Source organism: Giraffa tippelskirchi, chromosome 9 (genome assembly GCF_054371585.1).
Source record: "Giraffa tippelskirchi isolate mGirTip1 chromosome 9, T2T-mGirTip1v1.2.pri, whole genome shotgun sequence".
In the NCBI taxonomy this organism is placed as follows: domain Eukaryota; kingdom Metazoa; phylum Chordata; class Mammalia; order Artiodactyla; family Giraffidae; genus Giraffa; species Giraffa tippelskirchi.
In genome coordinates, this window is record NC_137283.1 from 92709894 (window position 1) to 92731430 (window position 21537).

The following is a 21537-nucleotide window of genomic DNA, read 5'->3' on the forward strand; positions in this document are numbered from 1 at the left end:
TTCTTAAACTGTGGATTGCCTGTGCTATGAGAGTATGCAGAAATATGCTCTTAATCCAAATGGTGAATCATGTGGCTGAGAGTTGAGCTGGGACGTAAGCACAAATTTTCTCTGACCTCTGGGTCCCTGCCTTCTTCTGCTCTGCTGGTGAACCCTTGTTTTTCTACAAAATAAAAGCTCATTACTCCCTAAGGTCTCATTTCCCTTGTGAAATAGGGCAAGCTGAAAAAAAGTAAATAAGTTGTACAAACTCTCCAAATTTTGCCACAAACTAAGTTGTAAGGAAGATTTGAGAGTTGATAGGAAGCTTGAATATTTCCTCCAATGCAAATAAATGTGAAAGCCTTGCTTTATAAAGTTTAGCGTATACAGATCAACTAGGGATCCTGTTAAAATATAAATTCTGGTTCAATAGATCTGGGATAATGTGTGTGTGTGTGTGTCTCTCTCTCTCTCTCTTTTTTTGCATTTCTAACAAGTTCCCAAATGATTCATGTGAAGATTTTTCTGACTTAAACATCAATATAGTAGATGTCAATTAATATTTGTTGGTTTTCATTAAGTAAAAATACTGCACCTAACATAAAAAAATCTTATATAATTGATACATGCCATTCCAGCTGACTTGCCCTAGTCTTTTAATGAGTACTGCTGCTGCTGCTGCTATGTCCCTGGATAACCATGTAGTGATATTTCAGCCCACTCAACTTGATGATGTATATGCATTTCTAAGTTGCTTAGAATTTTTTTCTCCTTAAAAAAAGAACAGAAATCCGTGTTTTGATACTTTCTAGATTATACATAAGTTGTCAAATGAAAGCTTTTTCTTGGAGAAGAAGGCACGAGAAACATGCTGGGAAAGAAAACTGCTGACTCTAATATCTCGGTGCCTATATGAAGCACAAATGCTTACTCTACATACATGTCAACTCAAAAACCCACAGTTCTTATATGGCCCCGTAGGGCTTTATTGATGCCTAGTCAGTTTTTTATTGCTACTGAATAAAGTCTTTCTGACATAAGTATTTGACCTCTGACACTATCAAGACTTTCTCCTGGTGGTCATCAGAACATAAATTCTTACACTTCAGTAGATGATGTAGAATTTATTATTTGGCAGAAACACAGCAAAAGTAGTTGGTGGAGATGGATACTGTATGGACTCAGAGGGTGACTTGATTAAAGTTCATAGAATTGAGTTTCTTTTATAATTTGAGTAAGTTATGCAAGTGAAGAAAGATTGTCCTGAATCTCTTTAGCAATAATTACTTTTTTGCTCTACATTTGATGACGACTTCTAGTTCTTGAATACAAATTAATGCCAACTGATTAGGAATACTTTTATCGACACAAGCAGATATTTACTCCTGGTTCTGTTAAATTTGGGTGGAGACTTATTTTTCTCATTTTTGTGGCCAGATTAACAATGTCTTCTTTAAAATGTAACCAAATAGGCCACATAGAAACTGAAGTATTTACTTTGAAAGTTTACATCTTTTACTAAGTTTACACCATTGTGTCTATAATTATAATCCATAATTTAAGCCTTGAAATAACAATAATAATACCTGAAATTTGTGTTTACATGTCCTCACGTCAGTTTTTCATCCATTACTTTATTTACCCGAGACATTCACTGTAGATATACAAAAGCTAGGAAACTTGTCATTGTTTCCTCACACTAATGGCATTTCATCCACCCAGTGAAACGTCAGGCAAATCAGTTTGAAAAAGGAATCTCCTATTGTCTGAACTTACCCTCTGTTACCAAAATACCAAAGATCCTATTTCTGTCCAGCTTTATTTACATGTTAAATGCAGAAGCCAAAGGTTAAAAGAAGGTCAGTTACTATGATCTAGTCTCACATTATGAACACTGATATCTATCTGCTTTTGTTTCTTCCAGGGAAAATCACTGTCATATACCAATAGTAGATAAAATGATAATTAGTAAATATCAGGAAAAGATAAAAGCATTGCCTAATATCCTAGACAGTCAGTGGTTTCACCTGTGACCTACTTGTCTCTGGTTGTTGTTTTAATGGGAACCTTTTATTTCTGATACAGAAAGAGGTATCTTGTGCTAATTGCTAATTTTTTAAATTATTACTTAAAAGAAATTGCAAAAGATAATATTTATTAGGTCCTATTTTTCAATTTGTCATATTAACTGCTTTCACCTATTTGAAAATGCTATTTACTGACATTTCATCTGTTTTATTTCCCTAAAAAACATTCCTTGCCTCTGGAGAGTAAATTTTTCCTTAATTGGTCTCATTTTTAAATCCTGTTTCATATTCTGTTCTCTATTCTTCAGATTCAGAATTGGATTAAAAAACAGAAGACCCATTTAATGTCTTTATCTATCTTGATATAAAACAAGCCATTTTATAAGAGACCTTTGGAGATGTAATAAGCTTTAGATTTTGAAACTAGATAAAAGCAAAAAATTGTGGGTGGGGGAGGCTCAAATTGGTAAGTCAATCTTCCTAAGCATCTGGTAAAGTTCTTTGGATGATATCTTTATTTAAATAAAACTATGTCTAAAATATAATAAAATTATCATATTAGTAAAAGTAAAAATAAATACTGTATAACTTCAAAATATTTTATTAGTGATTTACTTTAAAATTATTAAATGCTTTTAAAATGGCTGTTAAAACCTCATATCAAATGCTGTATAATATTAAATAGGAACCAGATGAGGTTCTGATAAGGCTAAATGATGAAGTCAGAGTGTCAGATCAAGAAGACAGCAGGTGAGCACTGAGCTTAATTTTATAGCTCCTCCATAATAACCAGTATGAAAGTTTCTACTTCTGCTACTCTTTGGCCAAGGAAAGACTTGGGGATTTATATTCAGTGATATATATTTCTCTTTGTCTATAGTAGGAATGTATAACAGAGAACTAAGACAATTGTAAGTCTAATTCAAGCCTATTTTTCCCCCCACTATGTTACTATTACCTAAAATAATTCCAAAGAGTGGAGTTATAAGTTAGGATGTTTTCAGACACTTCAAATCAAACAAATCTTGATTTGCACTAATCACGGTCAATGTCTCCTGGATTTGAATCTTCTAGGAAAGTGTTGTATGCCTGTTTGGTGTCATAGATATAGATAATCTGATGAAATCTATATGTTTTAAATGCAGATGTCCTAAAAAGGAACAATTTTGAACATTTCAGTGGGGTTTCTAGTTTCCTTAAGACCATGATGCACAAACTGTAGAATAAGGGCAACTGGAAATAGAAAGGAGGTGAATGGCTTACTTAAACATCTTTGATTATTTATTTATGAATATCTTTGCCTCCAATATAACTTTCTTCTCAGATGTGGAATATTTTCTAGCACAAGTCATAGTGTGTCCAAACAGAAAGTTCTCCATTGAATGGAAAACCCATACATAAGTCTCCTACATTCCTTATTGAAGGAACAGGTCTCAGACTGGTCTTGCTGGTAAGTTTGTTATCTGGGAAGTTGAAATTCAACTCATGAAGTTACATCATGCAGTCACACAGGTTTTGCTTTTATTCTTAACTATGTAATTCCTTTTGTGAGAAGACAAGCAGAATCCAGAGTTACAAAGTAGGGAGGTTAAAGTTATGAAAAAATAAAACTAATAAAATAGACCTTTATAAGATTAAAGAGGAAAAATCTTATGACTATCTCAATAGATCATTGTCATTGTTCAGTCACTAAGTTGTGTCCAACTCTTTTGCTACCCCATGGACTGTTGCCTACCAAGCTTCTCTGTCCATAGGATTTCCCAGGCAAGAATACGGGAGTGTGTTGCCATTTCCTTCTCCAGGGCATCATCCCATCCAGAGATCGAACCTGCATTTCCTGTATTGGCAGGTGAATTCTTAACCACTGAGCTACCTGGGAAGCCCATCTCAATAGTTACAAACACATATATTCATGACTTTAAAATGCTCTCAGCAAACTATAAATAAAAGGGCCTGAATCTGAAAATCCTGCAGCTAACATGATAACTAGTGGTGATATGGCAAAATATTTACTCTAAAATCGGGAACAATGCAAGAAAAGCATTCAAATCATTTCTCTTCAGTGTTGCATATGAAGGTCTACTCAAGGAATTAAGGCAAGAAAAAGAAACCAGAGATATGAATATCAGAAAGAAGAAGTAAAACTATATTTATAGATGTTATAATTGTATGTATCCAAATCCAAAAGGAATCTTCATAACAAATGAACTTCCCTCAGATGTACTAAGTGAATTCATCAAGGTCTCAGTGTATGTAATCAAATCTGAGTATTTCTACAGACAAGCAACAAAAGATGAAACATAATTAAAAGATAAATTCCATCTGGCATAGAATTAAAATAAATAAAATATTTGGGAACAGACTTTAGCAAAACATAAAAGAATTGTTGAGAAGATTCAATATTGTTGGAAAATTCAATAATAAAGATTTTAATTCTTCCTAAACTATTCACAGTACAACTCTGATCAAAATATCATCAGGCTTATTTGTAGATACTGAGAAGATTATCTTAAAATTTATATGAAAATATAATGATCTCAAGCAGTCAAAACAGTTTGGAAAAGAAAAACAAAGTTGAAAAACTTTTACTACCTGATTTCAAGATGTTATAAAGTTACAGCAATCAGTATAATGAGTCATAAGGATATATAGATTAATGTATCAAACCATAAATGAAAAAAAAATTATAAACTAGACTTCATCCAAATAAAAGGTGCTGTTCAGCCAAAAACACATTTAAGAAAGTGAAAAGCAAGTATGAGGCTGTAAGAAAATATTCATTACATATTCTGAAAAATGACTCATATCTTGATTATACAAAGGAGTCACAAAAAATAATAAAAAGATAATCCACCAAATACCAAGATGGGAAAAAGTTTTGGACAGAGACTTCACACACACACACACACAATATACAAACAGCCAATAGACACACTTAAAAATGGCCAATATTGTTAGTCATCAGGGAACTCAAATAAAGTCATAGCTAGTTACCACCACATACTCAAGAAAATGGCTAAAATTAAAGCAATTTTTAAAAAAAAATTTGCAGCGACAAATATTGGAGAAGATACAGAACAGCTGGATCTCTCATTCATTGCTGGCAGGAATATAAAATGGTACAACCACTATGGAAAATTGGTACTTTCTTCAAGTTAAATGTACAACTACTCCATGACTCGACAATTTCACTCTTAACTATGAAAAGTGAAAATAAAACACAAGTACACAGACACTTGTACTAGAATGTTATTTGAGGTTTATTCATGTTAACAAGGAGAAGGCAATGGCACCCAACTCCAGTACTCTTGCCTGAAGAATCTCATGGACGGAGGAGCCTGGTAGGCTGCAGTCCATGGGGTCGCTAAGAGTCGAACACGATTGAGTGACTTCACTTTCACTTTTCCCTTTCATGCACTGGAGAAGGAAATGGCAACCCACTCCAGTGTTCTTGCCTGGAGAATCCCAGGGACAGGGGAGCCTGATGGGCTGCCGTCTATGGGGTTGCACAGAGTCGGACATGACTGAAGCGATGCAGCAGCAGCAGCATGTTAACAAAACTTGGAGAAAAACCAAGTTAACAAGAGAATGGATGGACAAGTGTGGGTTATATAGTATATCCATACAATGGAATATCACTCAGCAAAAAGAGAAGCCAACCATTGAGGCATAGCTGAGGGAAACAAGTCAGAACAAAATGGTACATACTGTTTGATTCCATTTTTATGAAGTCCAAGAAGGGTCTATCTAAACTATGGAACGGAAATGAGGACACTTCTTGTCTACAGTGGAGAAGGGCAAAGAATGAGAAGGGACACTAGGAAGACTCTAATTCAATGGCAATGTTCTATATTCAACTGGTGTGTGGGTTACATGAGTACATACTTTGTCAAAATTCACTGAACTCTACATTTAAGGTATGTGAATTTACTGTATAGTTATACTTACACTTTTTAAAAATAAAGTTAAAACCTTAGGATGGCAAAGAAGAGCTTCCTGCACCTGGTGATTTTTTTTTTTATCCAAAGTGATAAAATTGGCAGCTGTGGTTCCTCGTGGGGAACTTTGGAAAGCCTTGGAAGCCTATAACTCAGAGGTTCCTAAATTGGCTGCACACTGGAATCACCTGGGGAGTTTTAAAGAGCAGCGGTGTCTGGGTCTCACCATCAGAGATTCTTATTTAATTGGCTTTGGGGGTGGCCTAGACATCAGGATTTTTTAAATCTCCCCAAGCAATTCCAACGTGCAGCCAAGATAGAGAATCACTACTAAAACCGTTACCAGCCCCACACTGCCTCTTGCTTCACGTAAACATTTCCAAACAGACGATGGTATTCTTTGTCATTACAGCGTCTCATATAAACCATGTCAACTGGTATATTCCTGTTCATAATATTACTATGTCACTATGATTGCTATGTACCTATAAAACCAGGAAAACATAAACAATAACAAGAAAACAGTAGTGCTTGATTTCATAACACCAATAAGCTGGAATTCCCTAGACCATGTTTTACCCCTTGACATCTACTCCCATAGCATCCTAAATTTTTCCACTTATAGTATTGATACTTACTAGACTTGTAATATGTTTCTCCCATCATCTTGAAACTTTGAAAAAAAAGAAATGGCCACATGTATCTTTTTAACCACAGTGCCTGATGTATTACGGAGGTTCAACACATATACACTGAGTGACAGGGTAACCTCCACTCATTGGCACTAAGTTGCTCATAGGAAAGATGAGTTTTTCTCTCTTCTCCTGCTCACAGTGTAGTAAAAAAAAAAATAAAGACATGCCAAGTTTTTCTCCCTTTCACTCACATCCACGGTGAAGAAGAATATTGTAGGAGAAATCTGTTTCTACATCTGTACAAGACTCTATGTTGTCTTAGGGATATATCAAGCAACAAGACAATAAGTCATGGCTAGTGGAATGGAAAAGACTGTGGAGTCTGTGAAAGGGCCAAGTGGGGAAGGTGGGTTGTTTGAACTGCTGTTTATCATGATTTACTATGCTGCGGCTATTGACAGGGCTGCAGGCAGCTCACTTCCCAGAAAGATAGGCATGCAGGCCATTCCTAGATTTCATAAATTGCCCAAGAACAACACAGCACATCAACATCTCATGGGGAGAGCTCTTGTAACAGACAACATAATTGAGTGCCAGCAAACAGAAATGTCTAGCACAGTTTAACACTCCTTAACCTTCACCTCATTAGACAGCTGTCTGGTCATTTATTGGTCATTCTATTTTATTGCTGTTGTATTACCAGTAGTAACTAAAGAATGGGTGCTGGTGCTGCATCATGGATCTATTTCCGATCACGTGGACTGGGAAAAAAGCCACTGTAGCATCGTAAGTAGAATGTTCCAGGGGTCAGTGCTGGAACACATTTTCTGGGGTGAGAGATGTAAACATCTGCAGCTTTTCAGCTCTTCATCTTTTCCCATACCGCACATTGTGGATGCTTTGGTACCAGTAATGATGACGGTTCAATGAAATACCTGACATGGCCTAATCCATCTCTCCTGCACCCTTCTCAGCCACAATGGCAAAGAGTGCAAAGAAATTGAAATTTTTATTTTAGAACAGACCAAATATTTCCTTTCACTCAAACTAATGGTCTTCATCATTATTATTAAAAGTAACTCCTTGAAAGAAATGTCAGAATGCTACCCATGTTATTTATTATTGATGGATAGTTTCAGTTAGTTTCTTGGCATTTTCTGGGGTTAACACATGCCTTCTTAGAAACAGCAATATAGAGTCAAGAGGTGATTATTTCTAAAAATCTAGGCTGTGGTGATGTATATGGATGTTTTTGTTTTTGTTTTTTTAGTGTGTGCTTTGTTATGTCCTTAGAACAATTCTAAAGTAATGAGCCGTTTCGGGAGCATCACGTATGTTCCACTGGATATAGTACAAAGAAAAGCATCCCCATATTTCTAATATATAGTACCTACTGTGCTCTGGGTCTATCCCAAGAAAAAGAAAGGTGAAATAATTTATAAGTCAAGAAGGACTCATAAGAGTGAAGAAGGCATTCAGTATCTGTTTATAAGACTTGTATTGAAATATCCATGATATAATGGCTAGAATAACATGAAAACTGGGACCACATTTTTCTAAGCATAAGAGTAGGGTTTTTGCTTTAAATCCATCATCACATAAAACATAATGAAATTTTAAGCAATAATAACACCTTAGTAAGTGACATGATTATTGTTATTGAGAAACAGATTGAAGCAGTTAGGAGACTGTTGGCTGACCTGGAACATTTTCTATGTAAAATGTAAACTTGGAGGCTGTGACCAAATTTAATTTAATATGACTAAACCATTTTAATTGAAAGTGAACATTTCTATGCCAGGTTCTAACCTGAATAGTTAGGCCAGTTGTATTAGTTATTTATTGCTGCATAACAAATTACCTGATGGCTCAATGGGTAAAGAATCAGCCTGCAGTGTAGGAGACACAGGAGATGCGGATTCAACCCCTGGGTCAGAAAGAGCCCCTGGAGGAGGGCACAGAAACCCACTCCAGTATTCTTGTCTGGGAAATCCCATGGACAGAGGAGCCTGGTGAGCTACAGTCCATGTGGTTCGAAGAGTCAAACATGACTGAGCAACTCAGCACATGACAAATTACCCTAAAACTTAGCAGCTTAAAAATAAGAAACACTTAGCTCAGTTTCTGTGCAGCAGATCTCTGGGAGCAGATCACATGGGTATTCCTCTGGCTCGGGGTCTTTTATTATCATGAGCTTGCAGGGACTACAGTCAACTGAAGGTTTTACTGAAGCAAAGAAGTCCTCTTGCAAGGTGGTCACTCACATGCCTGGCGAGTTAGTGCTGGTTTTGATAGGAGGCCTTAGTTTATGAGGCTTCACAACATAAATGTCTTCATAGGGGCTCCTTAAGTGTCCTTATGACACGGCATTTGGCTTTTCCCAAAGCAAATGATCCAAAAGGAGCAAAGCATAAGCCACAGTGTCTTTCACGCTCAGCCTCAGAAATCACAACTCCCTCATTTCCTCAATATCCTTTTGGTTAAGTGGGTCAGCCATATATCATGTGGGAAGAGATAACACAAGAGTGTGAATACCAGGAAGAATTTGAATCACTGGGGACAATTTGCTGATGCCTAGTAGGGTTCCTATCCTCTACGGACTAGCTCCTAATAGTAACTTCTCCCTGCATCTCAGTTTTGGCAACCAAAAACATCTCCAAACATTGCCAAATGTCCCCTGGGAAAGAAGCCGTGCTGAATTGAGTACTACTGGGCTGGAATAATGTAGTGAGTCTAATAAAATGAAACATCTAATATAACTACTTTATGAGGTAAAGAAAGCACTGTCTTTCTGGCTTAACTTTTTATATCCTGTGCTTTTGAATGAAAGAATAAATGAGTGAGTAAATTATTAAAAATCCAGTTCTGAACTTAAATTTTAAAAATAGAATAACATCTATTTAGGATGCAGAAAATCCAACTGAACAAATAAATGTTCTATGTAAAAGACAATATTCAGTTCAACATCAGTCAAGAAAAATATCACTCCTAAAAACCAAAACCAAAGCAAACAAACAAAATTAATGCAATGTTAGGATACGTTAATAGAATTGGAAGATTCAGAACAAGGGACATGATATTATCTGGACTAAAGTATGGCATTCAGTTCTATTAATATATATATCTCAAGACAATAACAGACTAGAATGATTCTAGGAGTAACTATAGATGCAGTGCCTGAAAAATAAAATCATAAGACGAATGGTTGAAATAAAAAAGCTAGTTTAGTTCTGAAAAAAATTAGTGATTCTGAGGAACACAAAAATTTCAAATTCTGAAAAACAATCATATCATTAGTAAATTCTGTATATACCAGAAGACTGAATTAAAACAAATGTATCAACTTAAAGAGAGGTTTGGATTCAAAGGAAATAAGTACCTTCTAAAGATAAAGCTTTTTCAAAAATGCCATGGGTTATTTTGAAACCTCAGACTAGTTTCTATTTCTGAGATTTGATTTAATGATCACATTAATAATATCTTCAAATTACACTGATATTCAAATCATGATGATATGTACATAGCTATATGTACATAGCTATGATCAAAATAAAGTATTCAACAGATATATAGATTCAAAATTCATTTCCCATATTTTTCCTTAGAACCAATTTGAAATATACTTATAATCATCAGTACAATAAGAAAATCAGCAACCATTTTTTTATTTCTATAAACTGAAAGATGTTGTAGTCTACCTTCATTGACTGAACATTAATTCTGCAAGAAATATCAGTAGTAAGTAACCAGAAATATCAAGAAGTGGTGAGCTTAGCCAAAGAAGGATTTGATGTGCAAATGCTGGAAACAAAACAAAGCAAATCCTGGAGATACAAATGGAAGCAGAAGGGAGCAAGAACGCAGTCCTGAAACACCCATTCAAAAGTACAGGGCTTGGCCTCCATCATCAGTGTTAGTTCCCAGAGAAGAGAGCACGTATCAGACCTTCCTGTCTAACTGCGTTATAGCAGCTCATGTCAGCCCATGTAGTCTCATCTAGTCTTAAAGAAAGTTGGCCTATTAAAGACAGAAGGAATGTTTTGTATGGACCAGGCATTCCTCAAGTCTCCCCAAAGAAGAAAATTGACCTCCTCACAATAAACTAGGAATTTCCTTGAGGACAAGTGGGAATTATTACTCTGAGTTCCTTAAGATTATTTCTATGATTGGTTTCCAGCAATAGACTTCACCAGTCACCCAAGTCATTGATAGATTTACTTAAAAGAAATATTAGAAGCACAGGAGGCCTACAGCAGAAGCATTGCTTTTTGTTTTTATTGTTGTTTTTTAATGTCATTATATGAAAACTTTTAGCTATCATCATTGCTATAGTATCTTCAAACATCCCTACCACTGTCTGCTCAAACCCTACTATATTTTATCATTTTTCATATTGGCCTTGATTGTTACTATTTCACTGCTACCATCAGCTGAATCTGTACTGCTATCCTGTGTCAGCTACTCTAACATCTGCCAAAAGTTGTTTACTGATGCCAGAGAGCAGCATTTCTTCTCTTCATGCTGATCTTTGAATTTCCCCCAAACCTAGACACATACATAGATGGCCTGACTACCATCACACAGTTAAAGAATTTTTTTCAGTACAGATATTTTGCCAAAAATGAGCTATGGACCCAGCAGACTGGTCCTCCTATAGATGTTGCAGAAACCAAGAAATTGGGTTCAATAAAACACAATTCTTTAGTATTCCATTATTTTACTTTTATTTCAAGAAAAAAAAATAACCAAAAGAAATAAGATGAATACAGATTAGCTGTTTTAAAAAGAACACAGATCTTTTTCCTGCTGAAAGAAACAAGATACAGAAAGCATGCTGCTGCTGCTGCTAAGTCGCTTCAGTCGTGTCTGACTCTGTGCGACCCCATAGACGGCAGCCCACCAGGCTCCCCCGTCCCTGGGATTCTCCAGGCAAGAACATTGGAGTGGGTTGCCATTTCCTTCTCCAATGCATGAAAGTGAAAAGTGAAAGTGAAGTCGCTCAGTCGTGTCCGACTCCTAGCGACCCCATGGACTGCAGCCCACCAGGCATACAAAGACATAAAAAGAGAATACACCATCAACATTCACAAGCGCATCCATGGAGTAGGCTTCAAGAAGCGCGCTCCTAGGGCACTCAAAGAAATCCGGAAGTTTGCCATGAAGGAGATGGGAACCCCGGATGTGCGCATCGACACCAGGCTCAACAAAGCTGTCTGGGCCAAAGGAATCAGGAATGTCCCATACCGGATCCGTGTGAGGTTGTCCAGAAAACGTAACGAAGATGAAGACTCGCCAAACAAGCTCTACACTTTGGTTACCTACGTGCCCGTCACCACCTTCAAAAATCTACAGACGGTCAATGTGGATGAGAACTAATTGCTGATGATCCAATAAAGTTATTGAACTGCCTTTGCAAAAAAAAAAAAAAAAAAAAATCGCATATGTTGAGAAACTCAGGAATGTCATGCCTCTGTGTCATGCCTCTGTCCCTACTGTTATTTCAATCGTACTGATCCTTAGCAAGGATAGAATTGACAAGAAAACTACAATGATGCCTCTGTTGTAGGAAACTTTAATACTTCATGGAATTAGGAAGAAGCAGAAATTACTGCTTCAGACATATCTTTAAAAGATTAGATCTGTGTTCAGATAAAGAGTGCTAAATTTGGGGAGTTGTTTTCCAAGCTTAACCTCTGAATCTGTTGATGTTTGTTTATTAACAGGACAAACTAGTTACTAACCAGACTTAGGAATGCATCCCGAAGAATTAAAGGCCCCTTTCAGTTGACAAAGTTTATTGTGAATTCAGTATCATCTATGCTCAATCCCAAAGGATTTCTAGCACCTGGGCAATCACCCAAGTGTTATTTAAATTCATGTCTCAATTTAACTAAGTTATATTATATGTAATGAAAACTAGCAGCCCACCAAATAATTTTACTTCATAAACATATCTAACAAATGAAGGAAGGAATTTGCATTTTTTATGACCCAAAGTTTCCACTCAATGTCTCAGACAAGGCTACTTCAACACATACAAAGATGACTTGGAAGAATGAGCCTCATAAAAGCAGTATATCAGAGTAAGTTTTTCCTTCTCAAATAATGATATTCAGGTCATGTGCCTGCCAAAGCCCATTCATTGTGGAAACATTTTTCTCCTGCTGTTCTCTCAAAATGCACCTAACAAAATACAAGTTTGTTAAAAAACAGCAAAGCTCCAGTGGTATAACATAAAACAATGGCAAAGAAAAGAATTCCCTCCCACATTATATCATTGTATCCATGGTCTTAAACCAAACTCGGTCCAGACCAGTCTCACTTTTTTAAAACCATATTTAATAGGACATCAGGAAAGTTTCTCAGGACAAAGACAGTAGATTTCCTAGGAGAGTCAGTAGTTTTGCAATCAGCAATAGAACATTCTCAGAACACATATGTGGTGTTGATCCTGTGAAACACGACACTTCTAATAAATGTTGAGAAAAGAGGGGGGAACGCTGTGTGACCACCCTGCTAAAGTTTCCATTGTGATGGCTATTTCAAGTCAAAATAATAAGAATTCTTAAATGGTAAAAAAATAAATAAATAAACCTAGACTCTCAGGAAAAGTACACAGTGTAAGCCATGTTCAGTTGCTGAAACTTTCATGGAAATGATTTTTTTTCTCACAAACACCATACAAGAAGGGAGAACTTTGCACATAGTAGGCAAGTTCTGGGAAAGTTGAAAGGATCTTTCTACTCAGCAGAAAAAAGCAAAGGATTTTTAAAAGTACCATTTTCTGTAGGGCACTGTTGTTTTAAGGATTAACTCATATTACATGTATAAAATATACAGCTGTTTATGTCAAGAATTTATATATTAGGAATTAAATAAATGTTAGAATTGGAGCAAACTCCAGGAGATGACGGAGAGCAGAGGAGCCTGGCATGCTACAGTCTACAGGTTGCGAAGAGTCGGACATGATTTAGTGACTGAACAACAAGTGTTATTCTCCTTAATATACTATTTTAAGTGACATATATTTAAGCTGAATCTTTTTCTTAGTTTTAAGAGAAAAATCAGGGGTCCTTTCATTTAGATAGCATATATAACACAGAAATCCTCAATTGTTGTTCCCAGCAAAGAAAATCACAACCCTGTACAGTGTCTATGGTAACTTCGGGCCAATGTGTAACTTAATTTTAGCATGTTGATATGAGTTTGTAAACTCCTATGTCTAACGGAATAATTGGTTTTATTCTCAGAGCCCCCACATGTATAAAACAACATGAGGGCTTCACAAAAGTTTTTAGAGTGAAAACATTAAAGCAAGAAAAAGCATGCTGTCTCAGGTTCACTGCTAATATTAAAATCTACATCTAACTTTAGGGTCCCTCATCAACTCAAAATGTAAGTCTCAGGAAAAATTCAAGGGAATTCTGGAGGGACAACCATTTACAAAGAATTTTAGAAGAGCAGAATAGTAATTTTATTTAATAGTGTCAGAAACTGTGTCTTTAAACAGTACCTACAAGGCTTATCAAGAATTACCTTATTCCAAGTCACTTTGTGTTTTATCTGAGTACATCTTTTGCACCTGTCATATGAGACAATTTGGTCTTTGAAAGAAAATTAAAATTAGGCTTTAAACAACAACATCATAATTCCAGAACGATGTTTTTCTAATATAAATCCTTCTTCTGTTACCTAAAAATCAATGACTTATTCTAAACCAATTAAAGTATCCATAAAACCGTAAATTTTATCAAATATTTCTTATGATACATTTCAAAAATGTAATTTATATGCTAAATTAAATCACTTAATCTCAGAAAGTATCAGACTTAATTTGAAGCTACAATGAATTTAAGATTTAGTGGAGGAACAACTATGAAATGGTTTACTAAACTCTCCCACACAGAGATATTTGCAGGGTAGCAATGGAGATGCAGACATAGAGAACAGACTTGTGGACACAATGGGAGAAGGAGAGGGTGGGACAAATTGAGAAAATAGCATGGAAACATATACACTACCATATGTAAAATAGATACCAAGTGGGAATTTGCTGTGTGACACAGGGAGCTCAACCCAGTGCTCTAAGACAACCTAGAGGGGTGAATGGGGAGGGGTATGAGAGAGGGTTCAAGAGGGAAGGGACATATGTATACCTGTGGCTGATTCATGTTGATGTGTGCCAGAGACCAGCACAATATTGTAAAGCAATTATCCTCCAATAAAAAAAAAAAAAAGGATTTTTTAAAAACTGAATCTCAGGGAGAATGTTTAGAAAGGAAGAAGATATGATGAGTTTTTCATTCTGGTGAACTGTATCTGCAAAGGCCCAAAGAAAAGGAGATTGACTTGGAAATTGACATGAGAGATTTGGGTTAGATAAACACACACAAAAAGTCCTAGTGGTAAACATCATAAAACTGTTGAATTGTTACTACCAGTCACTACTCCATTCCTTCACATTTGATCAGAATTTATAGATCAAATCATATCTGACTTGGTCTTTAGTATTATTATTATAAAATGATTGAATTTATAAATATTTAAAAGTATTTACAATGAAGGAATTTAAGAAAGTATTTTGAAGTCACTTTCAACTGTAAACAAACAAAATATTTGTGGTGCTTTCCTCTGGAGGGGTTAAGTCCTCCCTGTGAGCCCTGCAGCAGGCTGTACACAGCTCTCTCTATCTGCATTTACAAGATTATCTAATGATTTACTTAATGAGGTACCTTAAGGCTGCTCAACTAGGTGAGTTTCTTAAAGTGTATGTCTTTATTTGTCTTGTATCCCTAAGGTTTGTGGTCTAATATAAATTCAAGAGTTATTGAGCTAAGAATGCAAGTGTAAAACTTTTATATGGGGAAAAAGTGTGTTTATCACCCAAACATCTGTAGCAAAATGGAAAAAATGTCATAATCCAGTGAAAAATAGAAGATATACTATGACTACCAGAAGATATATTTGGGCTTTTATAATATGTATTTTATAACAGAAGAGACCTTAAGACTTAGTGATTTTATTTAAACATTAATACAAGTATAGATATATTAATGGGGCATCCGATGGCTCAGAGATAAAGAATCTGCTTGCAAGAGACACAGGAGACATGGATTCGATTTCTGGGTTGGGAATATTCCCTGGAGGAGGGAATGGCAACCCACTCCAGTATTCTTGCCTGGGAAATTCCATGAACAGAGAAGCCTGGAGGGCTATAAAGTTTGCAAAGAGTCAGACATGACTGAATAATATAGTATATATTATAAATATATCATAATATAGATATATTAATATAGGTATGCTATTCCTCTAAGGGATAACAATTATCTTCATCCAAAATATATGAAAATATTTACAGATATATTTTATGAAGAATGCTGTACAAAAAGAGAAAATATTTTTTAAACCCACAGAATAAATAGATTTTTTGAAACTAGTTAAAACTTTAAAAATAGCAATTTCAGGCTCTCATTTTAGAGTTAAACACTGAGAAATATTAAGAGGCATCCATTATTGGCCTCTGTGCAAATCCCAGCTCTGCAGGACTATGACTTGGTAAATTATTACATTTGCAATTTAATTAATCATTCTGAGCTTTTAAAAATAAAATGGGGTTCAAAATATTTTACAGGAATTTATAAAGGTAAAATCAAAGAAGATACCAGATCCATAGTAGTTTACTACATGTTACTTAAGAAGGGAAATAATATATTATAGAAGAGAGAAATTTATTAGTTACTGAACCACTGGCAAATTACTTTTACCCTTTGAATCTCAGTTTACTCATCTATATAATGAAAACACTCAAACTTACTTGTTTAGGTTGAATAATAACCACCCTAAGATATCAAGTTGTAATCCCTGGAGCATGCTACCTCACTTGAAAAAATAATCTGTTTATATTAATTAAGAATCATAAAATGAAAAGATTAACCTGATTATCTATTTTGGTGGGCCTTAAGTACTATCACAAGAGAGCTTATAAAGTAGAGGCAAAGAGAAATTCTACACAGAGAAGAAGATAAACAGAAGAGGAGGAGCAGTGTGAAGCTGGAAGCAGAGATTAGAGTGATGTAATCAAAAGCCAGTGTCTGAAGCCACCAGTTGCTTGAAGAGCTGGGAATGGAATTGCCCCTAGAGCCTTCAGAGGAAGCATGACACTATCAAAACCTTTACTTCAGATTTCTGGTTTCCAAAATTATGAGAGAATAAGTCTTTATAGTTTAAGCCACCAAGTTTATAGTAATATGTTATGACAGCAACAGGAAACTAACATAGGTACCTTGGGTGAGTTTTGTACATACAGATATAAGCCCATCATGATGAGAAAGAGGGCGACAAACATCTCCCACCCATGTTTATAGTTCAAAAAACTCAAGAGTGATCCTAAATTCTGACCAAGTAAGGCCCAAAGGGTTGGCAAAACTTGAGCAAGAAGCACCTATAATGAGGGTTCTAAAGCTCCATAGGGGATCAGACAGGCTATCAGCTGTAGGATATCAAGGACCATCAAGAAGAAACAGGCAAGAGAGAAGTCCATCTGATTAAACATGAGACAGTGGGATGATATTTCACCTGTTCTCTGAAGTGTTCCTATTGGTCTGTTGCAAAGATAGGCTATATTCATTCATTTAGAGCTGAGAATGAACAGTTGAGGAACATGACTATTTCATTGAATCCCCAAATGTGCGTTTGATCCAAAAAAGGTGGTAAATAAATATAATAAATAATGGTGTAGTTATTATTGTTATTATTATAACATCCCATTTCCTTCCCCAGGAGATCTTCCCAACCCAGGGATTGAACCCGGGTCTCCTGAATTGTAGGCAGAGGCTTTACCGTCTGAGCCGATAAGAACCTATTATAAAATCAAGCATTGATCAACAGATTAAGGGAAGAGGAGAATATAAAGAAAAGCTGTTCTACCCAGAACTCTGTGCTCTTCATTTCATTATACTGTCTTCTACACTCTGCTTTATTTTTCATACAACTTATAATGTGGGTTTAGTATACTTTTCTATGGGGCTTCCCAGGTGATGCTAGTGGTAAATAATTCACCTGCCAGTGCAGGAGACATAAGAGACACCAGTTCGATCACTCGGTCAGGAAGATCCCCTAGAGGAGGGCATGGTAACCCATTCTAGTATTCTTGTCTGGAGAATCCCCATGGGCAGAGGAACCTGGGGGGCTAGAGTCCATAGGGTCACACAGCATCGGACACAATGGAAGGGACTTAGCCCTCATGCTACTTTTCTCATCTCATTTCCTGCTACTCTTCAACAGACAGCTTGCCCTATGCTCTAGCCTACCTCCTACACAAATAGCTCGCAAATTTTAACATCTGCAAGTCTATAGTCAAGCTTTTAACAGCTCTCTCTGCTTGGGATCTCTTACTTTTCCCACTCTTTCTTGGTGAGCTGCTTGTCATCCAGTGGTTCTAAGAGATCTTCCTGGTCAGGGTCACATCACCTCCATCTCGTTCCCAGTTTATCTTACAAAATATATCATCTCCTCCTCTGGGCAAGCATCATAGCTCAGTCATTTAACTAGTGTTAACTAGTGCTCTGTTCTTTTTCTTTCAAGACTTTATTATATGCTTCTTTAGCTTGTTGTCCCTGTTAGAATGAGTTCTTCATTGACAGGAATGCTCTTATTTTTCGTTGTTGTTTCCCGATGCACCTAGACAGAATGAATTTTTAAGAACTGAGTGAAGTACAGAGTGAAGTAAGTCAGAAAGAGAACTATAAATATCATATAATAATGCATTTATATGGAATCTAGAAAGATGGTACTGATGAACTCATTTGCAGGGCAGCAATGGAGAAACAGACTTAGGACACAGGATAAGTGAAGGAGGGAGAGGGTGAGATGTATGGAGAGAGTAACAGGGAAACTTACATGTAAACTAGAGAGCCAATGGGAATTTGCTGTATGACTCAGGAACTCAAACAAGGGCTTGGTAACAACCTGGAGGGGGGTGGGGAGGGAGATGGGAGGGAGGTTCGGGAAGGTGGGGGCATGGGTATACCTATGGCTGACTCTTTTTTGAAAGAAAACAACAAAATTCTGTAAAGCAATTATCTTTCAATTAAAAAATAAATTAAAGAAAAAAAAAGAACTGAGTGAAGGTTTGCCTAGGAAAGACAATCCGATTTTCTAGAATTTCAGACATTGATGGTAAGCATGAAGTTTTATATTAGACAGCTAAAAAAGAGCTCTTTAAAGAAAAAAAGAAAAAAGGGAGTCATGTATATCAGGCAATATAATCATGTTATACTTTACTCAAAATGTACTTGAATTTTCCAAGTGAAAACAAGACAAGCTTCCTTATTAATATTTTTTAAACAAGCAAGTACAATCATTTAAAAAATGAAGGGTATTTCTGTACTTTCAGTTACCAATGCTAGACTAAATATCAAGCAGAGTACTCATAGAGAGAGACAACAGCAAGTGATTTAACTTTTCTGTCAAGTTGGAAACACAGGAACTATCAGAGAAGGCTGGATGAGAAGCAGGAACCAAGAAAGCTAGGTGTAAGGGCCAATTTGTTCAACCTTCTGAGTCAATCTGCAGTGTGAGTCACAGGATACAGCCAGGGATGACTGAGAAAAGAAGAGTGTGAATAGAACTTATCTGTAGAAACCCCTGAAATACCCTTGGCATGATTTGTGTAGATCTGCAGTTCTGAGACAAAGAGACACACTACTACTCAGACCTGAAACCCATTTCAGAGAGCACCAGAGACTCTCATACTGGCCTTCACCCTCAAAACACGAAACAGGATGGTCAATCGCCTAGATCAAGCCTACAGGAACAAGTTAAATGTTAACTTTTCAAGACTTAAAAATAACAACAACAGCAACAACAACAAAAAAAAAATTAGGAAATTTGGCCAGTCTTGAAAAGTAATGATGAAAATAGGCACCTTTTTAGACAGCCCTGCAGGAAAAAAACAAAACAAAGAAACAAAAAACATAAAACTTTCCACAAGGATGTCTATTCTTCAGTGAGGATTTATTCCTAAAAATCAGACCTGTTTACTGCTGGGGAGATTAAATCTCAGGAGAAGCAACTTAAGGACTTCTGAAACAAGATTCATACAAAAATTAAGTAGGGGAATTCATGAGTAAAGAGGAATTTCATAACATTACTAAATATTCTAGACAGAATAATAATAGCACATATATTCTTATGCAGAATGTAGCACATAAATTCTTCTTTTGTATTAACAAATCATATAAATATGTAAGATTAAGCAGGTACTTTTAACTCGAATTTTCTTAGAAAATATAATAACTGACCTCTCCTTAAATTATTCCTCAATCATAGTAATTTGTGCAAACCATTTTTTTTCTAAAAATGGCAATGTACTGTTACTATAGTTAAAAGCCATACATATTTATGCTTTTGAAAGAAGCAACTCCACTTCCAGTACCAATTTGGTTAGGTAATATTAGCAGCTATAACTAAAAACCACTCCGTTGACAGTAGATGTTCACTTCCCAGAAACAATCCAGTTCTTATTAGAGGATAAATCTGTGTCCCAGTCTTATCACTCAGGTGGTTCTTCAAGCAGATGGGAAAAACAATATGGAAATGCCCTACCAACTTCTTAGAGCCAGGGCCTGGGTGAAAAAATACTATTTCCTCTCATATTCCAGTGGTAAGAATGAATCATATGAATACAAAAAGTGAAAGTGTTAGTTGTTCAGTCATGTCTGACTCTTTGTGACCCCGTGGACTGAAGCACACCAGGTTCCTCTGTCCATGGGATTCTCCAGGCAAGAATAGTGGAGTGAGTTGCCATTTCCTTCTCTAGGGGATCTTCTCAACCCAGGGATCGAACCCGGGTCCCCTGCATTGCAGGCAGATTTTTTTACCATCTGAGCCACCAGGGAAGCCATCATATGGATATACCTGGATCTAATAGTAAATATGAGTTATAGTCCCCTTTCTTTCACCTATTAACTTAGTGACTTTGGGTAAGTAACTAAATCTTTCTTGATTTTAAGGTTCAGCTGAAATTAAAAGAACAATTCCTGTTGAATAGTTGTTTGAGAATTAGCATACATAGCAAACACCCTCTTCCAACAACACAAGAGAAGACTCTACACATGGACATCATCAGATGGTCAATACCAAAATCAGATTGATTATATTCTTTGCAGCCAAAGATGGAGAAGATCTATACAGTCAGCAAAAACAAGATCGGAAGCGGACTGTGGCTCAATCATGAAATCCTTATTGCCAAATTCAGACTTAAACTGAAGAAAGTAGGGGAAACCAATAGATCATTCAGGTATGACCTAAATCAAATCCCTTTGGGGGGTGAAACCACTAGATCATTCAGGTATGACCTAAATCAAATCCCTTATGCTTATAGAGTGGAAGTGACAAATAGATCCAAGGGATTAGATCAATAGACAGACTGCCTGATGAACTATGGATGGAGGTTCATGACACTGTGCAGGAGGCAATATTCCAGATCATCCCCAAGAAAAAGAAATGCAAAAAGGCAAAATGGTTGTCTGAGGAGGCCTTACAAATAACTGAGAAAAGAAGAGAAGCAAATGGCAAAGGAGAAAAGGAAAGTTATACCCATTTGAATGCAGAGTTCCAAAGAATAGCAAAGAGAGATAAGAAAGACTTCCTTGATGATCAATGCAAAGAAATGGAGGAAAACAATAGAATGGGAAAGACTAGAGATCTCTTCAAGAAAACTAGGGATACCAAGGTAACGTTTCATGCAAAGATGAGCAAAATAAAGGACAGAAATGGTATGGACCTATCAGAAGCAGAAGATGTTAAGAAGAGATGGCAAGAATACAGAGAAGAACTAAAAAAAAAAAAAAAATTTCATGACCCAGATAACCATGATGGTGTGATCACTCACCTAGAGCCAGACATCCTGGAATGAGAAGTCAAGTGGGCCTTAGGAAGATCACTATGAACAAA

At 36.2% G+C, this 21537-nt stretch overlaps 1 pseudogene across 1 annotated transcript in view; it reads left to right on the forward strand.

Moving 5' to 3' along the window:
* The window catches only part of LOC145521895 (large ribosomal subunit protein eL31 pseudogene), a 102544-nt pseudogene extending 90553 nt beyond the window's left edge, over window positions 1-11991 (forward strand). Inside the window, exon 2 of the transcript XR_014065755.1 lies at window positions 11649-11991. The product of XR_014065755.1 is annotated as a large ribosomal subunit protein eL31 pseudogene (transcript). The remainder of the gene's footprint in view (window positions 1-11648) is intronic.
* The last annotated feature ends 9546 nt before the right edge of the window (window positions 11992-21537 follow it).